At 35.6% G+C, this 23,948-nt stretch overlaps 1 pseudogene; it reads left to right on the forward strand.

Annotated features, from left to right (window-relative positions):
* The first annotated feature begins 2,081 nt into the window (after nucleotides 1-2,081).
* Nucleotides 2,082-16,936, forward strand: LOC115965633 (annotated as a pseudogene).
* Nucleotides 16,937-23,948: the final 7,012 nt, after the last annotated feature.

Below are 23,948 nucleotides of genomic sequence, written 5' to 3' on the forward strand. Positions count from 1 at the left end.
TCCTATTTATACAGAGGGCGGAGCAGGGGACATTTAATAGGTTCAGATCTCCAAAGGACTCTGCAAACCCAAACACGCCGGTTCCACTTCTCTACCTCGTCAAAACAAACCGTCGAATTAAAGCAGTTCCGTAAATAGAGGCCATTAAAAGCGCGCCTTGAATACCTGAATGGTAAGAACGCGTCTAGAATAAAATCAAAAGACTGTCTTACAGACCGGTACATTTCTTGGGCAGATGAAGAGCCGCCAGCATTATTAATAGGCCGAGTTGATTGGGCCGTAAGAAGAGGTCCGGCGTCACCAAAACCCCCCTTTCCAACCCGGAGGTTGGACAGCCGGGTTTTGAGGGGCTATTGTGGGGCCCAAATGATTTATTGGCCAGGCTCATCTACCCGGAGAGAACCCAAAGGCCCAAGCCGAGGAGGGCTATGGCCCAAACTCGACGAAATAGCCTTTGGATGCTGCCGAGGGCAGTTCAGTCCTCGGCAGACCCAAAGTTCCCCCTTAGAGAGGAGGGTAAGAACGGTATAGAACTGAAACTTGAGAGAAAGATCTGAAATATCAAGGGAAAGCTGCTCTTACTGCCATTCAATGCTCTGAACCTGACAGAGTCGCATTCTTAGGCTTTTACAACCACCCCCAACGACTTTGAGTGCAGGCTGATGGGACAAATATCAACCTTGGAAATGTTGACCCTATACGTGGACGAAGGACAGTGAACACAAGGGAATATAAAAGGAAAAATCAGTAACCTAAAGAAGGGGCTGGGGGAAAAATGGCCAAAAACCAGAGCCTCCCAGCCCACCTCCAGGAGAAAGACTCCATGGGTGAAGATAACCTAGACACGCGCGACTACCACGAAAAACCCACCGCTCGTCGATCCAGGCCTAGCCTTTCAAACCCACGCTCTACAAATGATATTGTTGGGGCCTCCTTACGTGCGAACCCAACACGGTTACGGTCCGCCACGAATCGTGTCCCCACAATCTTCAAATAGCATCTATTAATCACTTTTTTGCATTTCATCTAGCTTCATTTGTTAGAATTTCAGCCAATGGGTTATAGCTCAACTGTCACTTCTCTTATAATAATTGGTTGGAGGGTGAGGTCGTGGGTTCAAGACCAATTAGGTATGTGTAACTTGCCTCTCTCTCTCTCTCTCTCTCTCTCTCTCTCTCTCTCTCTCTCTATATATATATATATATATATATAGAATTTCATAAAGTTAGGCATGAAGAGTCAGGTTCAGTAATAATCAAATATAAGGGGCTTGAGGACACATCTGGATATCAGTATGGTGTTGTAGATTGGAATTTGCTAGGAAAAGGTTTAGATTGTATAAAATTAAAATGGGCTTAATAATTTTATGCTGTCTACTTTCAAAGTTTACATACATCAATATGCTTAGCGCATGGTCTGCCATAAGTCAAATTGAATCACTATCATAGGAAGGAAGGAATTTAGAATTAATTTTCCAGGATCCATGTAGCGTTGGTGTAATGCATTTAAAACTTGTTTTTGGTAAGAGTACTTAAACCACTTAGAAGAGTTCATGCAACATCAAGAGTTAACAAAGAAAGCCTGACTTTAACTTCCATCAATAACACCAATAACACTGGCATCCATCTAAAGCATTTTTCTAACCATTGGGTATGTGTCTATAGATTTAACTTAACTCTTAGAGTTTAAATTCTTGATTCGAATGGTACCTCCTAGAAAGAAGCTATATTCTTGGTCATGAGAAAGAATCCCTCCCTCCCCCTCTAAATTTGTTGCTATTAGAAAATGATAGTCGTGCAAATTCAAGAATCTGTGTTGGAAATCACTAAAGAATTCCCATGTCCTACATGTTTATACAATTTATATTAAACGAGATATAAGCTCCATTTAAAACCACCTTCTTTTCTGTGCCAATCTGATCTATTTCTTTCTTTTCGTTACCTCATGCAGATGAAGCCTGCAGTAACACAATGATTGCCTTTTAGTAGATGATGGACTTTTTCTAAGCATATTCCACTTGGAAAAAGCTGGATAAATATTCTGGCCAAGGGATCTGTAATTGTTGTAGTGTATAAGTGGAGATGAAAGCTGGCAACAATCATAGGTTGAAGGGGAGAAGTCTTTCTCTCACACTGGTTGTTCTCGTCATTACAACCATAGCACTTTGGGCTTGGGAAAAAAATCATTTTGCTAATACTCTACTGTTGGCCCAAGAGTGGTATATAGCGCCTTCTTCAGGTTTGTGTTAGTGCATACATGTATACACAAATTTGCACTTGTATCTTTCTTCTGCTATTAAAGTAATTCCCACTAGAATTTAAAGAAGAAAAATGACAAACTATGTGACTTATTAAAAATAAAAGGGTGCATGGAGCCATCCAAGGAACCTATGAACAAGGCTCTGATATGAGAAGATAAACTTATGCTCTGATAATTGGAACTAAGAAGTTTTTTGTGGTGCATTGACTTAGTTACGCATGCTGGCCATGTATGTCAGTCATTGTCTCATTTTTCTTGTGTAAATTCCAACCTTTCTAGTATTTCCATCCCTCTTCAGGATGCACTCTGTGACCTGGATTGGAACTAAGAACTAAGAACTTTTTGTGGCGCATTGACTTAGGTACACATACTAGCCATGTATGTCAGTCATTGTCTCATTTTTCTTGTTTTCATTTCCAACCTTTCTAGTATTTCCATCCCTCTTCAGGATGCACCCTCTAACCTGGATTGGAACTAAGAGCTAATAGCTTTTCTGTGGAGCATTGACATAGGTAAGCATGCTGGCCATGTATCGCAGTCATTGTCTCATTTTTCTGGTTTTGTTTCCAACCTTTCTAGTGTTTCAATCCCTGTTCAGGATGCATTCTCTGACCTGGATTGGAACTAAGAACTAAGAACTTTTTTGTGGTGCATTGACTTAGGTACGCATGCTGGACATGTATGTCAGTCGTTGTCTCATTTTTCTTGTTTTGTTTCCTACCTTTCTAGTATTTCCATCCCTCTTTAGGATGCAGTCTCTGACCTGGATTGGAGGCAGGCCATGAAATTGTGAGATGGCTGCTTTACATCAAAGTGGAAGTTCAGATCTTGTTCCCTTGCAACATAGGAAACATATAGTTAGTTGTAAATGGTATGAATTTCCAAAAACTTGCACAAACTGGGGGCACCCACTAGACCCGACAAGATTCAGCCAGTTTTGATGGTTTTGGGGGTCAGCGGAGGGTTAAATGCTTCAAAACCCAACTTGGTCTGGTTGAGTGTTTGGTTTTCCACTCGAGAATCCAACACACCCAACTCGTTTGACCTAGATTTCAAAGAATCACCCATTTTTAATGAAGGGAAAGGGGATCTAGAGATCTCTATCCAGATTGAAGGGAGATATAGAGATCTCCTCCTTGTTGCCAAATCCGTATCGTTGTTACCCATCAAATTGTTGTCTTAACCAGTTTTGACTGCCATCCTTGGAGTTCCAAACGGTCGAGCCACCATTTCTATTGGGTCGGCAGTGGGTTCCTTCCTCCCCCACCCAATGTGGTCAAGACAAGTGACGGGTTGAAACTTAACCTATTGACACCCCTAGTAAATGGATATACACTGTTAAGTTCCATCCTGATGATTGACTTAAAGCTTGGTTGGTTTCCAAGGGCTGTTGCCAAACTTATGGTATTGATTATTGTGAGACCACCTCTCTTTTGGTCTCTTCTATTCGAGTCCTAGTATCGCTTGCAGCCAATCTTGGTTGTAACTAACATCAATTAGATGTTAAAAATGCATTTTTCCACGATGACCTTCTTGAAGAAGAATATATGGAATAACCACCTGTGTTTGTTGTTCTGGGGTAGAATTAGGGCAATGTTTGCAGGTTGAAGAAAGTATTATATGGTCTTAAGCAGTCACCAAGATTATGATTTGGGAAGTTTTGTGAAGTTTTCATGGATTTGGACTCCACTGTTGTCAGATGGATCATTCAGTTTCCATTTACACATTGATGCTGGATGCATATTACTTGTTGTCTATGTGGATGACAGTAATTATTATGGATGATTAGAATGCAGTTTTATAACTACACTTTCACACCAAAGATCATGGCTTCGATACTTTTTAGGAATTGTAGTTGCAAGATCTAAGCAAGACATCAATTTATCTCAAAGGAAGTATGTATTTGATATCCTTAAGGAGACTTGATTGTTGGGTTCTCGTCTTGTTGAAACTTCTATGGTTCCAAATTGGAAACTCCTAAAAGATGAATGAAACTTATTTCAAATCCTAGCTGATATCTTCAATTGGTTGGGAGGCTTAATTTTTTTACTATCACAAGGCCATACTTTTCATATACAATTAGTGTCTGTTTGAGAACAATTTATCTAGTTTTTTTTTTTGAAAGTGTGCTAAAGTATACTTATACTTTGGAAAAAAAAAAAAAAAAAAAGTAAGAAAAAGTGAGATTTTAAAAAGTTATACATAAAAGCTAAGAGCTGAGCTTATAAGCTCAAGCCAAATACACACTTAGTGTGATGACTCAGCTCTTAAAAGTCCCAAGACTCTAACATTGGTGTGCTACCCTAAGAAAGCATGGCCATCTTAGGGTAGAAGACTTCATTGATGCAGATTGGGCTGCATTACCTTTTGATAGAAGGTCCACCATTGGGTTTTGCTCATTGGGAGGAAAATTTGTAACATGGAAAAGTAAAATGTAGTTTTTTAGTCTAGTGTAGAAGCATAATACAGAGCGAGGACATGTACTGCTAGTGACATGACTTGTGTAAAGTTGTAATTTACAAATATGTGTTTTGTTGACTTTAATTCCGTACCAAATTTGATTGTAATTTTATTCAATCTTTTGTACCCTATATTTATTGTGGGATTTGATTGTAAGGGTTGTGTGATAGAGAGAGAGTGTGAAGACTCAAGCAATTGAAAACTGAAGAGTTTTCGCGGGTATCTCGCGGCTAAGCATCCTGCGAAGTGACCCATGTGACTTGCACATGCTGGAATGCGAAAAGTCAGGATAGAATGGAGACAGCTGTGTCTCGCGAGTATCTCGCGGGTATGGCCTCCCCGCGAGACATCTACAAGACATTCTGTTTTGCCCGACTGTTAATTCTGATACATACTTTCTGTGCCTACACTATTTATACCCACATTACCCACAAATGTTGAAGAGTATTTTTGAGAGAAAACTCTAGCCAAACACCTTGAGAGTTGGAGATTGTTATACTCACAATTCTCTATACAGTTGCTTGTGGATTTTCCTCAACTCCTACCTCTCCATTTCCATACCATTGAGAGGTTGATAGCCCAAACACTTACCACACCCTTTCAGAGTGTCAAGTGATAGTTTGGTGTTGCTGGGAAGTATTGGAAGAAGCCAAAAATGGTAGATGCAACATGGAGCTTGTTGCGGGATCCGAAGAGCTAGACAAGACACGGTTCCAAGAAGCCTTGTTGGAGTAGGAGCTTGGAGGATTTAGGTACTGCTTGCTCCCTCCCAAGTGCAGGAGATCGTAGTAATATAATTCTCAGAGTACCGAGATCGAACCATAAGGAGCAGGGTAAATTCAATGACAATATAATTAAATAACAATTTGAGTGAAGAAGAAAAATACTTTTGCTTGGTGATTATTAACAAGAATAATAATAAAAACTGATTTTAATCAATAATGTAAATATTAGGGCATTGGGGTGTTTCCCTATATTGATATGAAATTCTTTGTGATCTAAGAAAATATTTATTTCATAATTGATTGTTCTTATACAATTAAAAACTTATGATTCGGTTGAACTGAGACAATTCAAGAAATCATGATAACCTCGATTGATAATGTGGTTAGAAAAGTTTTTAGAAAAACCCATTCACTTTAAATCCTGATTTCTATTTGAAACTATTAGAAATTCATCTAAACAATAAGAAAAACATGATTGAACTTATTGAAAGCATGGAAGAACTAATACATCAAAAGAAATCTAATTGAACAATCAAATATGTTGTAGATAAAATCCTAGAAAGAATCACATTGAATATTCATACCGTATAGAAGAAACATAACCCCTAGCCCTAGCAAAGAGTTTAGGCTGCCATTAGAGAAAGAAAAATACAAGGTTTTCTCTTCAAAATTCGTTCTCCACAACCTCCCCTCAAAAAACCTAATGTCTAAGTGTCCAAAGAAAATAAAACATTTACTATTTTAATTTCCGTCCAGGTTTACAGCGGTAACTTGTGAGTTAATTTTGGCCTTCAAAAATTGAGAATTTAGAAAAACTCAAAACTGGAAAGTTGTAGATATTTAAGTCATGGTTCCAACCCATCTAACATTGTGTCAATTGGATTTTTGAGGAGAGAGATACGCCCAAAATACTGATCAGTGCTCAAATCAGATTTTTCCTTTTCAGATTCTGCTTCTTTGATTTCTTTCCTCATTTGAAGCTTCCAATCGATCCAAGCACTCTAGTTACACCTCCTTAGACATTTAAGCATGGTCCTTTAGCTCCACTTTAATTCTAGTTTGGCCTCCATTCTCTCACAAATTTCTGTAAACTCATATTTTTCACATAATTTCCTGAAAGTAGAAAATTACACACAATGAATAGCATTTTATTCAAGAAATTATGTAAAGATAAATAATAGGGATTAATGCAAATTATGGCTTAATTATACAAATTAAGCATAGTAATAAGGAGATAACGCTCACATAAATATATAACAAGTATACATTTTAAGGCATTATCAGGTGCATCGGGTAGATTAGGCTTGGAGGGTCTCTTGCTAACCCATGTATCCCAACTGATTGTCTAGTGGATCGATTACCGCTTGGAGGGCGGCGGAGAGGATTTTTGCCGAGTTCTTTGGTTTCCTCTTTGATAACACATCGGCGTGTTATCTTGTGTTTGCATCTCTCTTCCCTACTCTTTAACATTCCATTTTACTACTGTGTTGTTTTGATTATGGATTAGAGTAGCTTGTTTGTTTATCCGCTCACATTTACACTATTCCGCACTTAGAACTAAGTTAGTGGAAAATCTATTGAGCCGTAACTTTAATTTGGGGGTCTAAATAGCTCTTGTGTTTTTAACACATTTTCGAGTTTTCAACTTGGTTACAGCACTTTCTTCTAGAATTATGCAGTGCCTACTCCTATCCCACTATCATGTGATAGTCAAGCAACTATACATATTGTTTCCAATCTTATGTTTCATGGAAGGGCCAAGCACCTTGTAGGAGTCAATTAGTATTTTTGTTCCAAGTTGGGTTTATATGAGATATATGCTCCAATTAAGGGGGGACTTTTAGGAAGAAAGATAATTCTATCCTTCTAGAAAGATACCATAGGTGAAGTGCCCCTATTCTAGACTCTTCTAGAAGATATTATTTATGATGTGTCCCTATCAACTATCACTATTAGAATATAATTTTTTGAAAAAGACCATATATTATATACTGTAATTTTTCTTTTGTATATATGGAATGGATTAGGTGAGGGCTTGATATATAGAAACAACCCATTCTCTTTCATCTTTTTCTTCTTATTTGTAATCAATTACCAATTGTAACTATCCCAAACACTGAAGCGGTTAGGAAATTTTGAATTCATTCATTTAACCATTATTCTAACACTACCTCTCATGTGTGGGCCTAGACTCCTACTTAATAAGTGGGGCCCAACATGTTAGATTTTTAACTTTTTGAATGGGAGGTAGAATGGATACACGGTTCTAACTCAATACCACTTATTCTAACACCATGATAAATTACTAGTTGTACCAAATGTTTACACTGTTAGGAAATGGTGAATCCAATTATTTAAGCATTTTTCTAATAGTTTGCCTCTTCTTTTTCATTAACAAAAATAAACATCACAATCTTCCTAAAATACTCATAGGTGGGCCAAGTGAATGTTCAAATAGTGTGTAAAACACCTATGAACGTTTAGACTCCCAATATACAAATTACCAACATAAGTTTATAATCAAACAATGTATGTACGAAATATGATAATAAGCTAGAACAGAATTGGTAAAACAATCTAAACCGAAATTAATCACAACCACAACATAATTAAAAGGAAAAGACTAAGGGAAAATAGATGCAAACGCAAAGACAACACAACGATGTGTTATCGAAGAGGAAACTGAAGTCCTTGGCATAAAACCTCTCTGCTGCCCTCCAAGCGGTTAATAATCCACTAGAGAATAAAGTTAGGATACATGAATAGTAGAAAACCCTCCAAGCCTAATCTATCCAGTGCACCTAAGCCCTCCAAGTTTCTTGCTCCAATAGGGTTACACCGAACCTTGTCTTCTCTAGTTTACCGGATCCTGTAATAACCCATTGCATCAATCAAAATGAATTCGTCCCTTCTAAACTGCTTCCCAAGCACCAAAATACTTTCTCATAGATATGGGTATGGTGAGATAAGGATTTGGCTAAATGTACTTCTCAAGGATGTATCAATGGAAAAGGTGAGAGTAGAGGAATTTAGAGAATCAAAGGATGAAGATTGTGGATGAGTCAATCTTGTTTTTCTCTAGGGGTTTCTCTCTCAAAATTCTCTCCAGAAACTCTCTACATTTCGTGGGTATAAGGTTATTTATAGTAGGGTGTGTATGGAATGTGAAGAGTCAGTTATAACCAAACAAGGTATTTTGGCAACTCAAGCTCGTGACTGGAATGAGTCTTAAGTTTGAGTCACGAGTTAACTGCCTTGTCAAACTGGAGGTTTTGTTCTGTAGTGCAACAGTTGGTGTGATCCTTTAGCTCCCCTGCATGCTTCACACGTGTGTCACTTCTGGTGACTTGTCAGTCGCAAGATCCAGTCGCAAGGCTCTTCTTGATTGCACACTCTTGAGCTTTTCTTCACACTTTCTCACACACTACCCTTACATGATTTCCACCTAAATACAGGGTTTCTAAACGCTAAATTACAAACAAATTTGACATGGAATAAAGCCAACTAATGATTGAATAAATTCAACCTTACAATCTCCCCCTTTGGCTATTTCGTGATAAAACCCTAAAACAAACTCTAGACTTAACATGTGAGTTGGGAATAGTTGAACAAAATTCACTCACACCTAACTCTAGAATTTGTGAAGCTTTAGAACCATACGGACAAGTAATTCTTGAAAACAACAACATAATACGATCATTGTAAGCAGAAAACTTGAAATGCATATGGAGCAAGCACAATGCGATCAAGCAAAAGAGTTTAAAGCAATAAAGTATGGCTTGACCAAAAACGAACAATCACTATAAATAGTGACCACAATGATCATTCACACAAGGAATGAACATCCGGACATGCAAGCTAATAAGCTCAATGCAAAGTATCATTTGCATGTTCAACACTCAACCAATACAACAACACAAGGTAATTGCATCAAGGATATAAAATCCAACAAGGGCACAAGAGTGATATACTTAAAGAAATGCATAACATTAACAACAAGTACTAAGCTACAAAGCATGGGTACAAAATACAAAATACTTAGTAAACAACATAAACCCTGAGATATGATAATATTAAGCAACATAAGCCTTTTTCTATCTCCTGCTTTTCAACATCAATACTCCCCCTTTAATCAAGCTCTTCCTCCCCCTATCATCATCATCTCCTCCTTTTTGTCATGGAATAGCTAGTCCTCATTTTCTTCTACTTTTCTTTGAATTTGATCCAATTGAGTTTGGAGAGAAGTAAACTTTGTATCATAACGGATGTTGTGATGGTGTAGGAGAGAGGCAAGTCCAGACATCTTAGTGCTTATGTCGTGGACGGATACCATAATGTCGTCTAACTTCTCATCATATGAGGATGAGCTAGAGCGTGAACCACTATGAGTAGTTGGAGTCTATTTTGATTCCCTTCCGACTATGACCAATGCTAGCGTTGAGTGTACAAATGTTGATTGGACTTGGCTTCGGGTAGGGCGACTTATCTTCCAATGGATGAATGCCTTTGAGTTTCAATATCCTTGAAATGAGGCAGCAAAAAGGAATGCAAGTCCTTGAGTCAGTTCTTGCAACAGTCTTGCGCAAAATATGAAAGATATGAGAGCAAATATCGATCTCTTCATCAGTAATCAAATCATGAAGGAACAAAGCTCTACCGAGGTTCATGTACTCGGTGCTGGATAGAGGATATAGATTGTGGAAAATGATTATTGTAAGCACCCTTAGTTCCGGAGATAGTGAGGAAACACTGATTGAGTTCCCATTTGGTGAGAATTCCAAGTTTCTTCCAAGAGCATCCCGAAGTAGATCCTCATCCGGATTCAAATCATCATATACTGGTGGATTAGTAAACATCAGTCGGTTGATGTATAGGATTTCTACCAGATAAACGGGAGTCACTGAGAAAATCTTTCCTCTAACCTAGCATTTAAGCTCGTCTCCCTTGACAATGGCATTAGCAGAACTCTTTCACCAAATTCTTGTATGCATCATCAAGGTTGGAGAGAAGGAAGTTCCAATCCTTGGTGGCAAACCATTTAGGGATGTCGGTGTCCAGGAGAGACGGCTGGTTAACAGCCCTTTTAACCAGCAATGAGGGTTCTCTAAAGTATTTCTCATAGGTCTAAAAAGTAGCATAAGATCTGAACTTGTTAGGGTCATACACTCCCATCGATGATTGGGTCCTTTTTGACTTAGGAGAAAGATCTCATCAACATCAATCACTGGCTATTTCACTTTGCTGCCACTCCCTTTCACAACTGATCTTTTGAACAAAGACATTTCCAAACTACATCATGTTACAACAAAGAGCAACAGAAACCACACAAGACAGTGAACTCTATTAGCATTAAGTAAGTCCCAAAACAGGAATATTGAAGAAAACCCTAAAATCATGAGATTAAGGTCTCAAATATGTCACTGAATGTCTGTGTGCCATAAATAATAAATTGTGCAACCAAAAACAGAGTGTAACAACACATAACCAACAAAACCCACATCATAATCTCACCAAAGCATTAAATACCCATATTCAAGCATCATATTCACATATATCATCAAAACCACTCAATTCAAGAAATCTTAGGCAAGAAATATGAAATATATTGAGAAAGAACTAGAAGCCAGTTCTGAAAAAGACCCTTATTGGGCAAGACACGTGATTTTTGCGACTGAAATGAGTCGTGAACAAGTCACCAAACCAAGTCACCAAAAACCCCTGAGAAAAAATTTCAAAAAATTTGTCTAAGTGTTTTTTGCGACTGGAAGGTCCACCCTTAAGAAAGTCGCGAAGGGAGCCGCGAAACTTTCCGAGTAAACCTCGCGATTGGAGCTTCCACTCGCGAATAAGTCACCAAACTAAGTCGTGAGAAATCTTAAATTCTAGATTTTTGAAAAAATTCTAAGTCTTTTTTGCGACTAGGAATTTGACCCGCCAATGAGTCGCGAAAACCTTTTATGTAAGCTTGTGATTGGGGCATGTGACTGACTTGACCCGCGAGGCAAGTCGCCAAAACAGGGTTGCACAGTTTTTTTTTAAATTTTCAAACATAATATACAAATTACCAACACAAGCTTCTAATCAAACAATTTATGTGCGGAATATGATAATAAGCTAGAACAGAATTGGTAAAACAATCTAAACCGAAATTAATTATAACCACAGCAGTAATTAAAAGGTAAAGATTAAGGGAAGAGAGATGCAAACACAAAGACAACACAGCAATGTGTTATTGAAGAGGAAACTGAAGTCCTCGGCATAAAACCTCTCCGCCTCCTTCCAAGCGGTTAATAATCCACTAGAGAATAAAGTTGGGATACATGAATAGCAGAAGACCCTCCAAGCCTAATCTTCCTAGTGCACTTAAGCCCGCCAAGCTTCTTGCTCTAATAGGATTACGCCGAACCTTGTCTTCTCTAGTTTACCGAATCCCGCAATAGCCCATTGCATTAACCAAAATGAATTGGTCCCTTCTGAACTGCTTCCCAAGCACTAAAATACTTTCTCACAGATATGAGTATGGTGAGATAATGATTTGGCTAAATGTACCTCTCAAGGATGTATCAATGGAGAGGGTGAGAGTAGAGGAATTTGGAGAATCAAAGGATGAAGATTATGGATGAGTCAATCTTGTTTTTCTCTAGGGTTTTTCTTTCAAAATTCTCTCTAGAAACTCTCTACATTTCGTGGGTATAAGGGTATTTATAGTAGGGTTTGTATGAAATACGAAGAGTCAGTGACAACCAAACAAGGTATTCTGGCAACTCGAGCTCGCGACTGGAACGAGTCGCGAGTTAACTGCCTTGCTAGATTGGAGGTTTTGTCCTGTAATGCAATAGCTGGCAGTATCCTTCAGCTCCCTTGCATGCTTCACACGTGTGCCACTTTTAGCGACTTGCCAGTCGCGAGATCCAGTCGTGAGACTCTTCTTGATTGCACACTCTTGAGCTTTTTTTCACATTCTCTCACACACTACCCTTACATGATTCCCACCTAAATACAAGGTTTTTAAATGCTGAATTACAAGCAAATTTGGTATGGAATAAAACCAACTAATGATTGAATAAATTCAACTTTACACCAAGAAAGGTTGATTCAAATTTATAAAATGGAAGGGGGGGGGGGGGGGGGGGGTGTGTTTAATTTAAGAGTGATATGTCAAATAGATAGATGTTTTTATTTTTTCAAAAACCCATATATTTTGGGGACAAACCTAAAAGGAATGCATCCCATCAATTTAGGATGGAGAGAGTATTACAGTAGGAGTGGTGTATGTATTGCTCCAATCAACTTGATATTTTGCATGTTAAAAGTAGTGTGTTTAGTGAAACATGTCCTCTTAACTTATGGAGTGGTGTAAGCTCAGCGACATCACCAGTTTAAACTTGATTTGATTCTGACTGGTAATATTTTTAATATCCAGACATGTTCTTGTTACGGTCATCAACAAGTTTTTAACTTGCTTTTATAGGTTTGTAAGCCTGCTAATGACTTATTTTTTGTTGTGGCATAGAGTTTCATGTGGATGCCCGAAATGATTCTGTAGTATCCATGAAGCCAACAGAGAAAATTGTGGTAAATATGTCAGATTCCATCATAACAAAAGCAGAAGAAAACTTCGGTACTGCACCAGTAGACTCTATATCCACTCTCTCCTGAAACGATAGACATAAATGAGGATATGACATCCTCCTCGGAAACTAAAGGTACTTTTATTTTTATACTTCAATATAAGCATGCCTTTGACATCTTTACACACTTGTTTTGCAAGTACACTATTTTTTTCCCTCTCATTTGAACCCTTAATGATTGGTCACTTATGATTAGATTTGCTTTTTAAAGTTTTATAAAGGAGAAAAGTCTGTATTAATAAAGCTACTTTATGCAAAAAGAGCAAAAAATAGAGGTGCATTTAGGAGTCTGTTAAAGGGTAATAGCCAGTGCCTTTTTAAGAGTCTTCCTGGTATCATCTCTCAATTGTTTTCAGTAGTGTCAGGGGCTGCAATTTTTAGCATCTGGCTCACAATATGTCAAATTGGGAAATAAAAGAAAATATGGCTTCAAATAGAATAGAATAGAGAAAAAGAATACATGTGGAACTATAATCTGTTAAGGACCCATAGCCGACCCCAAAAATTTGGGACTAAAGATTTGTTGTTGTTGTTGGGAGATGAAAGGGGTGGATTTTCTAATGGATTTGTTATATTCTAAACTTCCCTTTGTTAGAAACACTGTCTGTATGAGATGGGTTTTGAATACGAATGGTGAATTTAGAGTTTGATCTTGTTGTGAAACCTTGAGAATGCTATTAGGAAGCATTTCCGTGGAGATGCATCTACATGAATTACATGAACAAGAAAGTGTTAATTCGTGTGGACAGTAGGGTTGAATAAATTTTTGACTATAGACAATCTTATAAATATGAATATAGCATTGGTTAATTGGCGTTGTATGTGTAATGTAAATAGTGAACACTAGAGACCCTGTTGATCATCTTTAGCTTCACTGTTTAGTTGCTCAAAAGTTGGGGTCTTTTTTTTTCTTCCCTCCCCCTTCCCCCCCCCCCGCCCGGGGCGGGGGCGGGCTTTTATGGTGCAGTGGGTGATGCTGCAAAAAGTGAATTTATTCATTCATACTCCAAATGTAATTGTTTGGTGGAATTGTTGAAACGAAGTGTAACAAAATATAAAGCTCTGTAAAGTTCTAACTTATCCAAAAAAAAAAAAAAGTTCTGTAAAGTTCTAGCTTCACACTTTTTTATATATTAATTGTTTATGTGACAAGTCTAAATTTGTTACAAAGCATTCATCGACCAGATTTAATTCATGCATATTCCAAATGTAATTTATTCACTCTTCAAATGAATACTAAGGTTGTCTGGTTTTCACCTCTGCAGTCTGCAACTATGCCAAGGGTAGATGGGTTGCTGACAGTCGAAGGCCATTGTATTCTGGTTTAGGATGTAAGAAGTGGTTATCAGCAATGTGGGCATGTAGATTAACACAGCGAAAAGATTTTTCTTATGAGGGATATCGGTGGCAGCCAGAAAGCTGTGAAATGCCAGAGTTTGAGCGGTCTGCATTCTTGAGAAGGTAGGTATCTCTTCTTCTTATTATTTGAAATTTCCCTTCGTCTCTTCTCTATCTTGTGTATCATATGGCTTTCATAATTCAATTCAAAGAACTTTCAATGGCCTTGGTATAATATATCTGATATCTTATTTATTAGATTTTCTGTTTTTCCTATTTTGACAAAATCCTGAATTAGAAATCAAATCTTAAACTGATGTTAATTTATCATTGATGTCAGATGCTTTATATTGCACCCCGCTCAGGTTTAGTTATAACTTCGAAATTTTTAGATTTTTCTCCCTTTTTTTCGGGGGAGTTATTAATGATCATTTAGGCAATAGTTTACTGACTCCTAATATGTAGTTGGACATTATTTAGTCATAAGTTTGAAATTTGATGCTCTGGTTATGTTCATGATCTAAAGTGTTGCTGTTCATATCAGAATGCAGGACAAGACAATTGCATTTATAGGAGATTCATTAGGTAGGCAGCAGTTCCAGTCTTTGATGTGTATGGCCACTGGTGGGGAAGAGAGCCCAGAAGTTCAAAATGTGGGAAAAAAATATGGTCTTGTCAAAGCTCGTGGAGCCATACGTCCTGATGGCTGGGCTTACTGGTTCCCGAAAACCAATACCACCATTTTATATTACTGGTCAGCAAGTCTGAGTGATCTAGTGCCCCTTAACATCGTCAGATGGCTTGATTCTCATCTTCCCTCTTATCCCCATCTCAAAGTTTTCTTTAGGACTATCTCACCGAGGCATTTCTTTAATGGAGACTGGAACACTGGGGGTACCTGTGATAATACCACTCCCTTGTCTGGAGGAAGTGAAGTTATGCAAGATGGATCAAGTGATCCAGTTATTGAGGGTGCTGTAAAGGGTACAAACAGGGGCGTAGCCAGGATTTTTTATATGGGGGGCCCATTTTCAACAACAATGATTATCATTGTTGTATGGATTGTCTATATTTTTAGGTTGATATGGACCTTCTTTGAGATAAGCTCGTCGAATTCATCTTGTTTGTTGATAGGAAATTCACATATTTGTTTACGTGATCCTGAATCACGATCTATCTCTTCAGATTGAATTCTTGAACATTTGGAAGGGTGTTCATTAGGTATTAAAGTATCAACATTTATTTCTATAGCCACATTTGTTTCTACAACCATAGGTGTCCTAAATTATGAATTGCTAATATCTTTTTTCTTAAAGAATGCATCAATTGTTTTTCGTTTGCTCAAATTCTTTAAGTTTTAAGAATATGACTCAAAAATTAACATGAAAAGAACTTAAAAAATAAACTCTTAATTAGAAATTTTTACTTAATTATATGGATGTTATTCGTACTTAAGAAAAAAACAAAATTTCCACTGTAATTTAAACAGTCAACCTATCATCATTCCTATTATTAATTATATGGATGTTATTCATACCTCCCCATGCCTTCAATCATATATTTCTCTAAAAATCTAGGAAAAATTAAAGTGCATGTAAATATTTAAGTAAGTGTATATAGTTGAGAAGAAGAAAAAAAAAAACTAAAAAAAGAGATGAAGGTGTAGTGTTGAAGAAAGAAAAGAAAACTGAAAACTCACCCTCTGAATGATTTATTTTAAGAAAGCAAGAAGAAAGAAAATAATGGTCAGGTTTTTTTTTTTTTTGGGATCATGAGGACTGAGTTTGAAAGGAGGGCTAAACTGAGGTTTTGTTTTGTTTGGGGGCTGCTGGTACCAGTGGAGTGGGCGGTGGCGTGTACACAGAAGACAAGAAGAAAATAAAAAAAAGATAAATAATATGTCTACAATATTTTCACAACATTTTTATAACAAATCCTAAGTGACAGGTTGTTACTAATTATTATTGTTTGAGCAAAAAAGTAATCTCAGTGTTAGGTTCAAATTTAAACCAATAACAACTAACCACTTATAATTTGTAAAACTACAATAAAAATTTTGTAGATATAGCATCTCTCTAAAAAGAATAGCAAAAGAAAGGGTTCTGATTTTGAGATTGAGAATGGGTGATAAAATGTTATTTTGTTGGGTAGTGCCTTTGGGTATTTAAATATAAGGGGGTTATGTTTTGTTTTATTAGAAGATAAAAGAAGCCTATAATTGAAACTGGAGCATGCTAGAGCTTGTGAGTGAATTGAATAGAAATTGAAGGGGGGCCCAATTAAAATTTCTATATAAGCTGGTGGACTTTTTTTATTTTTTTTTTGGCAGGGGCCACGGCCCCCAAGGGGCAACGGGGCTCCGCCCCTGGGTACAAAAGTAAAGATTCTATTTCTAAACTGAGGGATGAGGGTCACACATCCCGCTACAGTATTAGAGGAACAACTGATGTAAATGATTGCTTACATTGGTGCCTACCCGGCATTCCTGACACATGGAATGAGCTCCTTGTTGCACAAATATAGGCTCATCCATGCCGGGTATGCATCGACAAAGACAAATTGAACCATCTATTCTTTATGGTCTAAGAAGATCATTTTTCTTCATAATTAAAAAAAAAAAATGTAATTCAGCTTTCTTACCTAATAGTTAAAGCACCATGTTTCAATCCAAATCACATGGGAATGTATTCTTCAGTGTTATAGTTGTTTTTTCATAGGATTTTATGGATAAAGAGACTGCCAGAAGAAAGAATACCCGAGGGCTTCAGCTCCACTCTCAGACTAGTGACTTCAGCAGTTTAAGGGCTGTTGTATGTATCATCAATTCATCGCATTGTTATAAGAAAATATCCACGAGGCTTCCCCTCCTTTTTCTCTCTAGAATTTTTTTGTAATATATATGTTAAAGGCTTTTTTTTATTTTGTTTTGTTTTGAAAACAACTTCAGCCTTCAGTGAACAAAACAAGGAGGCATACCAGATTAACAGACATAAACACAGTGACGGAAAACAAATAACTTGGTACATTGAACCTTAAATCTTTATCTCTTTTTTCTCTTTTACGTATCCGTTTGACATGATTAATTTTGTTAACTTATTTTATTATTCAACTTATTTTTGCTACTATTCATGAGTTCTACTGCACTTTTTGATACTATTTATGAATCTCATTATACTATTAAGTTAACTTTTACCTTTATCTACGGTATTTTCAGCAAAATAAATGGATTCCAAACAGACCTTATATCTATGCTTTTCCTTCTTCTCTTCTTTTGGGAATAAAATTACATTCTTCTTTCATATTTTCTACTGGAAATAAAAAACATAATCCACAACAATGAAGGTCCCCGATAGTGTGTTTGGATTGTTTTTGTGGTCTCTCGTGTACTAATTGTAATGAAATCTGGCCTATAGAGTTAAATTTTTCTTCAACTTCTTGTTTGTTCACGCCCTTTTCTAAATTGAAAAAAAAAAAAGTCCATGGTGAATTAGTTTTTTTATATCATCCCTGTGAAAAGAAATCAAGACCCTTAGAGCATCCACACCAGCTCGTATAAATTTATCATCTATTTTACACGGAAAAAGTTAGTTTTTCTATTTTACACTATCACATTTCTAAAACACCCACATCAATTCATCTATTTACAAATCTATTCTAATTAAATAATATTATTTATTATTTATTTATTATTAGTTATTAAAACCGTTTCTTTCTCTGTTTCCCTACCCGTTTCTCTCTTTCCTCACCCATTCTCTCTTTCAGCTCACTCACCCGTTTCTCTCTTTCCCTCACTCACTTCCAGCTTGTCGACCCAACCGATCCAGCTCACTCCCAGCTCGCCGCTGCCGCTGCCTCTGCCACTAGTCGATTCGGCCTCCCTTTCACTTTCGCCCTCCCTCTCTCCTCCACAACCGACCCTTTGCCTCCCACCTCCAACTGACGACAGCAATGGAAGATCTGGCGACAGTAATGGAAGACCTGACGGCAGCAGTGGCAGCAGATCGGGCGGCAGATCCGGCTCCATTGGGTTGGGTTTTTTCGGTGGGTGTGTACTGTTTTTGGGTTGGGTTGATTTTTGGGTATTAGTTGATTTTGGGATATTTTTCTGTGCTAGGTTGCGGTGTTTGGTGGTGGCGCTGGGTTTGGTGGTGGCGTTGGCGCTGGCGCTTGGATATTCTTCTTCCTTGCTGCGCTAGTTTGTTGCAGTTTGATAGAGGAGAGAGAAAAAAAGAATAAAAAATTATTTACACATTGAACAATAACCGTGCATATATGCACGATTACTGTTCATTTACACATCCGAGTGTATATTTTACACATCTTTACACCCACTGATGTGGGCGTTTTTTTGCCTAAAATGTGTAAAACTTGCACCTTTTTTCCATTTTAGAGGACTTTACATGAGCTGATGGGGATGCTCTGGGCCTTAAAAGTTTTATTTATTTATTTTAATGAATGAGTAAACTTTTATTGAAATAAAAACATAATATGACAACATTTACAATACTTACAAAAGCTTGCCAAGAGCTTTGTAACTCAATTGGTTGGTAATTATTGTAGTTTCTGATATTTTCAAATAAGGGTTCAAACTCCCTCCCTGGTTGTAACTATCAAATTATCAAAAAAATAAAAATAAAAATTACAAAAACTTGTAGCATCGACAGCCTATTCAAGGATCAATGACAAACATGGATCTTCCGTAGACTACATAGTACGTAGGGGTCCTATTTTGTATGGTGTTATTCACATTTTCACACCATGAAAATCTGTCTTATTAACTTCAGACATATTTGCATTTTGATCAATGAGTGAATCATTAGTTAACTTTTATATATATATATATATATATATATATATATATATATATATTTAATAAGAGCAACATGGGAATTTTCAAAAGGAGTCACTAATCAATATTTGCTTGCGGAGTTGTGGCCTAGTGTGAATGTGACCTAAATACAGTTTATAAATTTTCGAAGTAAATGGAATGGGGAAAATAGACATTCACTGAACTTGGTAATTCAAATCCTTTCCTATTAGACAAACGACCGGACCAAGTCCAAGGTAAATGACAAAGATATGGTAACCAGTAACTTGAACCCTCATCATGAATGCAACATGTTATGTAAATATGTGTCTGACTTCTGTTTGGGGTATTTTAAAGTACTAAAGTTGTTTGAGATAGGTTTTTTTTTTTTTTTTGTGAGATAGTTAATTACAAATGCCAATGAATCAAATTATTATTTTTGTTGCTAATTTTATGTTTCTTTTTAAACAATAAATTAACATAATGAATAGTTTTTTTTTTCTTTTTTTGAAAGAACATAATGAATAGTTGAAATAGAATAATAAATATTGTAAGAGAGATAGAGATATAGTACAAAAGAGATTTTCCATTATAAAGGTAGAATGTAAAACAAATAATATTCATAATCTATATAAAAAAAAAAAAATTGTTGAATTAATAACGAGCAAGACCTATCTTTTTTGCATTAGAGACCCATTTTAAACATGGTGTAAAGGATCAGTCATGCGAAGGTTGTAGCCGCATGACATTCTCAATGATAAACGGTAAACAATTATATGGCTGTAGGGTGCTTAATTAGCGGTAATAAAGTTGAATATTGTGTAGTAATTTAACATGACTAAAAGCCTACCAAACAGCTTTAGTGGTGCGGCAAAAAAACTTTGTAATTTAGTCGATTAATATCTCTTAGTGTTTCTTCAAATCGTTGAACACCAACTTTACTTTTGATTACTCTATAAAATAGAGATGCTTACTAATGACCAATGTTGACAAGAGATATCCATCTCTTCGTCTAGCAATCAATTTTTAAGAGTTGTCCGTACATTTTCAAAATACAAAAGCCAATTTCGCCAACTTCAAAGAATGAAATTATCTATTGAGGGAGAGATTGGGAGTTGAAATGTAGCCAGATGATACAACAAAAGATAACATGCATGGTCCTCCTCTAACGTGGTTGTAGGAATTTTTTTTTTCTATGGTAGCAGTTGAGAAGTTTAAATCATTCAAAATCTAATAAAAAGAAAACTTGAATATATCGATATTTAAAATAATAAAAAAATGCGTAAATATATAAAATTTTACAAAGTAAGAGAAAGTCTAATATAATGTAGAGAAGAGAGGGAATATATATATATATATATATATATATATATTCTCTTAGTACCATTTTTTAAGGAAAAATTAAATTAAGGATTATCTTTATAAAATGAGTTATGAATTTGAATGATTAGGGGTTTTTATTTATTTGTTTGAATGAGCTTTTTGTTGAATATTTTGTTCATTTGTTATTTGTTTGGTTTAAATATGTTGTTTGAGTTATTTTTTGTTGTTATAGGACTTTTATATTTTGTATTTTGTATTTTTTTTGTTTGTTTGTTTGTTTGTTTTTTTGTTTTTTTTTTTTTTAAGGGGTTCGGATTATGTTTGGGGGGTTAGGATTATTTTTGTGGGAAATGTTGCATCGATAATGTTTTCACAATAAATCCTAGGTAGTAAGCAGTTATTGATAGATAAAAAAATTATGTTATTGACGAATAAAAAAATGATATTAGTAGTTGACCCATTTTAAAACTAATAATAGCTTTTCACCTATAATTTGTTGTGAAAAACTATTAAAACCATTAACAAATCTTAGGTGGCAAGCTGTTATTGATGGATAAAAAAATGATGCCAGTGATGGGCCTAGTTTAAATCAAATAATAATTTACCGCTTATAATTTATTATAAAAATATTATAGACGTAGTATTACTTTACTTTTGTTGAAACCCAATTCTTAGGATTCTCAAGTCAGGTGTATATATATATATATGTATATGTATAATTGTTTTTTTTTTTTTTTTTTGAGTAAATAAAACAAGTTATTTACTTATTTTAAAATAATTATGTATTTGCAGGTGAGAATATTCATATGAAACATACATGTAAAGCCGTCATTGCTCCTCTTATTGAATGTATCAATAGCTTTTTAATGAGAGATTGTATGTCAAAAGCATGTATTTTTAGGAATTGAATGTGAGAGGGAAGGGGTTTGGTTTTTTATTTTTATTTTAAAGATATAATTCACTTTCTAAGTCATTGAAAACCAAATATATAAAAAACCAAATCTATATATTGATTGTTAAAGAAAATTGTGTGATTGCTTAATAAATCGAGGGATTGATTTCTAAAAAACAAATCATGGAATTTAATTAATCAATATGCAATTAAAATTCAATTTATCGTTGAATTTTACGTGCAGTTCCGTTTATAAATGTGGGTTCCATTGTAATGTATTATTAAGAAAAGCAAATGAGAAAATATAACCACTTGGGCACTTGTCTCGTGGATGTAGACCACAAAGCTGAACCCCATAGACTATCATGTGTTTTCATTCATCTCTCTTTTTCTTCACATTATCACAAAATTCTGCATGGTATCAAAGTGGGTTGATTAGGAAATTCTTGAATCTCTCTGTTGGGTTTAGACTAGGGGTGTCCATCCACCTGCTGGACCCAACCCACTCGCAATCGATCCGAGAGCTCCAGCAGTACGTTGGAGGTGGGTTCTAGATATTAGAAACCAACTCCATTGGGTCGGTTGATAGGTTCTCTTCTCTAAAACCCGAATCAACCCATATGACCATAAAACCTAGAAAAATCTGGCAACTCTAAGCATTTTTCAGTGAGTTTTTGTAAGAAATCCGTCAAATCCACCTACATTGAAGTGCCTACATTGGTTTTTACTTAGTTATACCTCCTTTGTTAGCTAATTTTCTCTTACTCAAAAAAAAAAAAAAAAAGTGTAAAATTACTTTGAAAGACGGATCAGATTTGAGGATTGTTGTATAATTTTTATTATAATTAAAGCACAACTTAAAAGGGGATTGTTGTTTCTCAAAAAAAAAAAAAAAAAAAAAAGGGATTGTTGGAAAGTATCAAAGGCAGGGCCACCTTAAGGCCAGGATGGTCCCAAGAGGTATAACTAAGTAAAAACCAATGTAGGCAATTCAATGTAGGTGGTCCCAGGAGGGATAATAATTTTTAAAAATTTATTTGTTTACTCTTAAAAAAAAAAAATTGGGAACACACTCAGTTTTTTTTTTTTTTAATTTTTTTATGCCAATAAAATTAAGTTTTGCTCCATAATTTGTTCTACATTCAATGGATGAATGATTACTTGGTTGTGTATATTGAAAGAGATGTAGCTTGTAGCATTGATAATGAGACTATCATTTAATGATTTCAAAATATGAAAACTCGTAAAAGACAATTGTAAACTTTATGTATTTGCGTGCCTTTTTGTTGTTGTTGTTGTCAATATATGAATTTTTTTTTTATTAGATTATATAATTTATGCTTTTTAAGGAACATCCTGAAAAAAATTTCTGGAGCCGTCACTAGAAAGTATAATCCACTTGTCATATCTTTAAAAACCAAATCAAGATTTTGATTGTTAGAGAAAATCATAGGGTTACTTTAATAAATTTAGATTACAAGTCAAAAACATATTCTAATAAAAAAGTTAGATAGAATAGAACACTCCTAAATGTGGAAAATTTATTTAGAAGAGGGAGTGATTGCACGTGGTCCAAGATGAAGAAGATTGAGTTCAAAGAGCTAGGAGTCCATATCTTTGTAACGTTGCTAAAGAGGAGTCCACATCTTTGTAACTTTGCTTTCACTGGAGGAGCTATGAGATTTTGACAACTGTCCTAAGCTTTATAAAACAATGGGCAACAAGAGTGGGTTTTTACTTTTTCAAAATCTTCAACACGGCACGAGCTCTAATTTTACGAAGTCATTGCCCAACGGAATATTTGGTGCAAAATCATTACGTGGAGAAAGAAGAATAGAGATGTAAACACGTTGAACCCTTCATGTACTCACTTAAAAAAAAGTCCTATGTTAGATTATTTATTTTATATTATATTTTATTAAAATATTAATTTTTTAATTATTATTTTTATATATATAAACATTCATTATCCACTCTTATTATTTATTTTCAAAATACACAAAAAAAATAAATAATTAAATAAAAAATGAATAATATCAATATAAATTTACACAATTATTGTAACAATTATGTATTTTTACACAACTTTAAATAAACTAATATAAGTGAATTTTAAATTTAATAAACTAAAATGTGATATTTTTTACTTTGTCCCCCAAATTTGGGGAGGGCCAATCCATCAGCCAAGGGTGGTCAAATTCATCATCAAGAGAAAAATCCATTATTTTAATCAATTTTGGACTCACTAAGATTATAAATCAACATTTTTTTTTTTTTTGATAAACCAGAAATTTCATTAAAGATTAAGGCAAAATACAATGTCTAGGATAAACAACCGCTCAAGAATCAACCAATAGCAAGCACAAAATAATGAAATATAGGAAAGGGTGGTCAACAAAATTGAAAATCCGAAGGGGAATTTACTTTGTCCCCCAAATATGAATGCTGGCGGCTCTGTTGGAAAAGTGGATTCGGACCATTTCACACGTGTGTATCATGCCAGATACAAGGTT

This window comes from Quercus lobata, chromosome 10, assembly GCF_001633185.2.
Source record: "Quercus lobata isolate SW786 chromosome 10, ValleyOak3.0 Primary Assembly, whole genome shotgun sequence".
In the NCBI taxonomy this organism is placed as follows: Eukaryota; Viridiplantae; Streptophyta; class Magnoliopsida; order Fagales; family Fagaceae; genus Quercus; species Quercus lobata.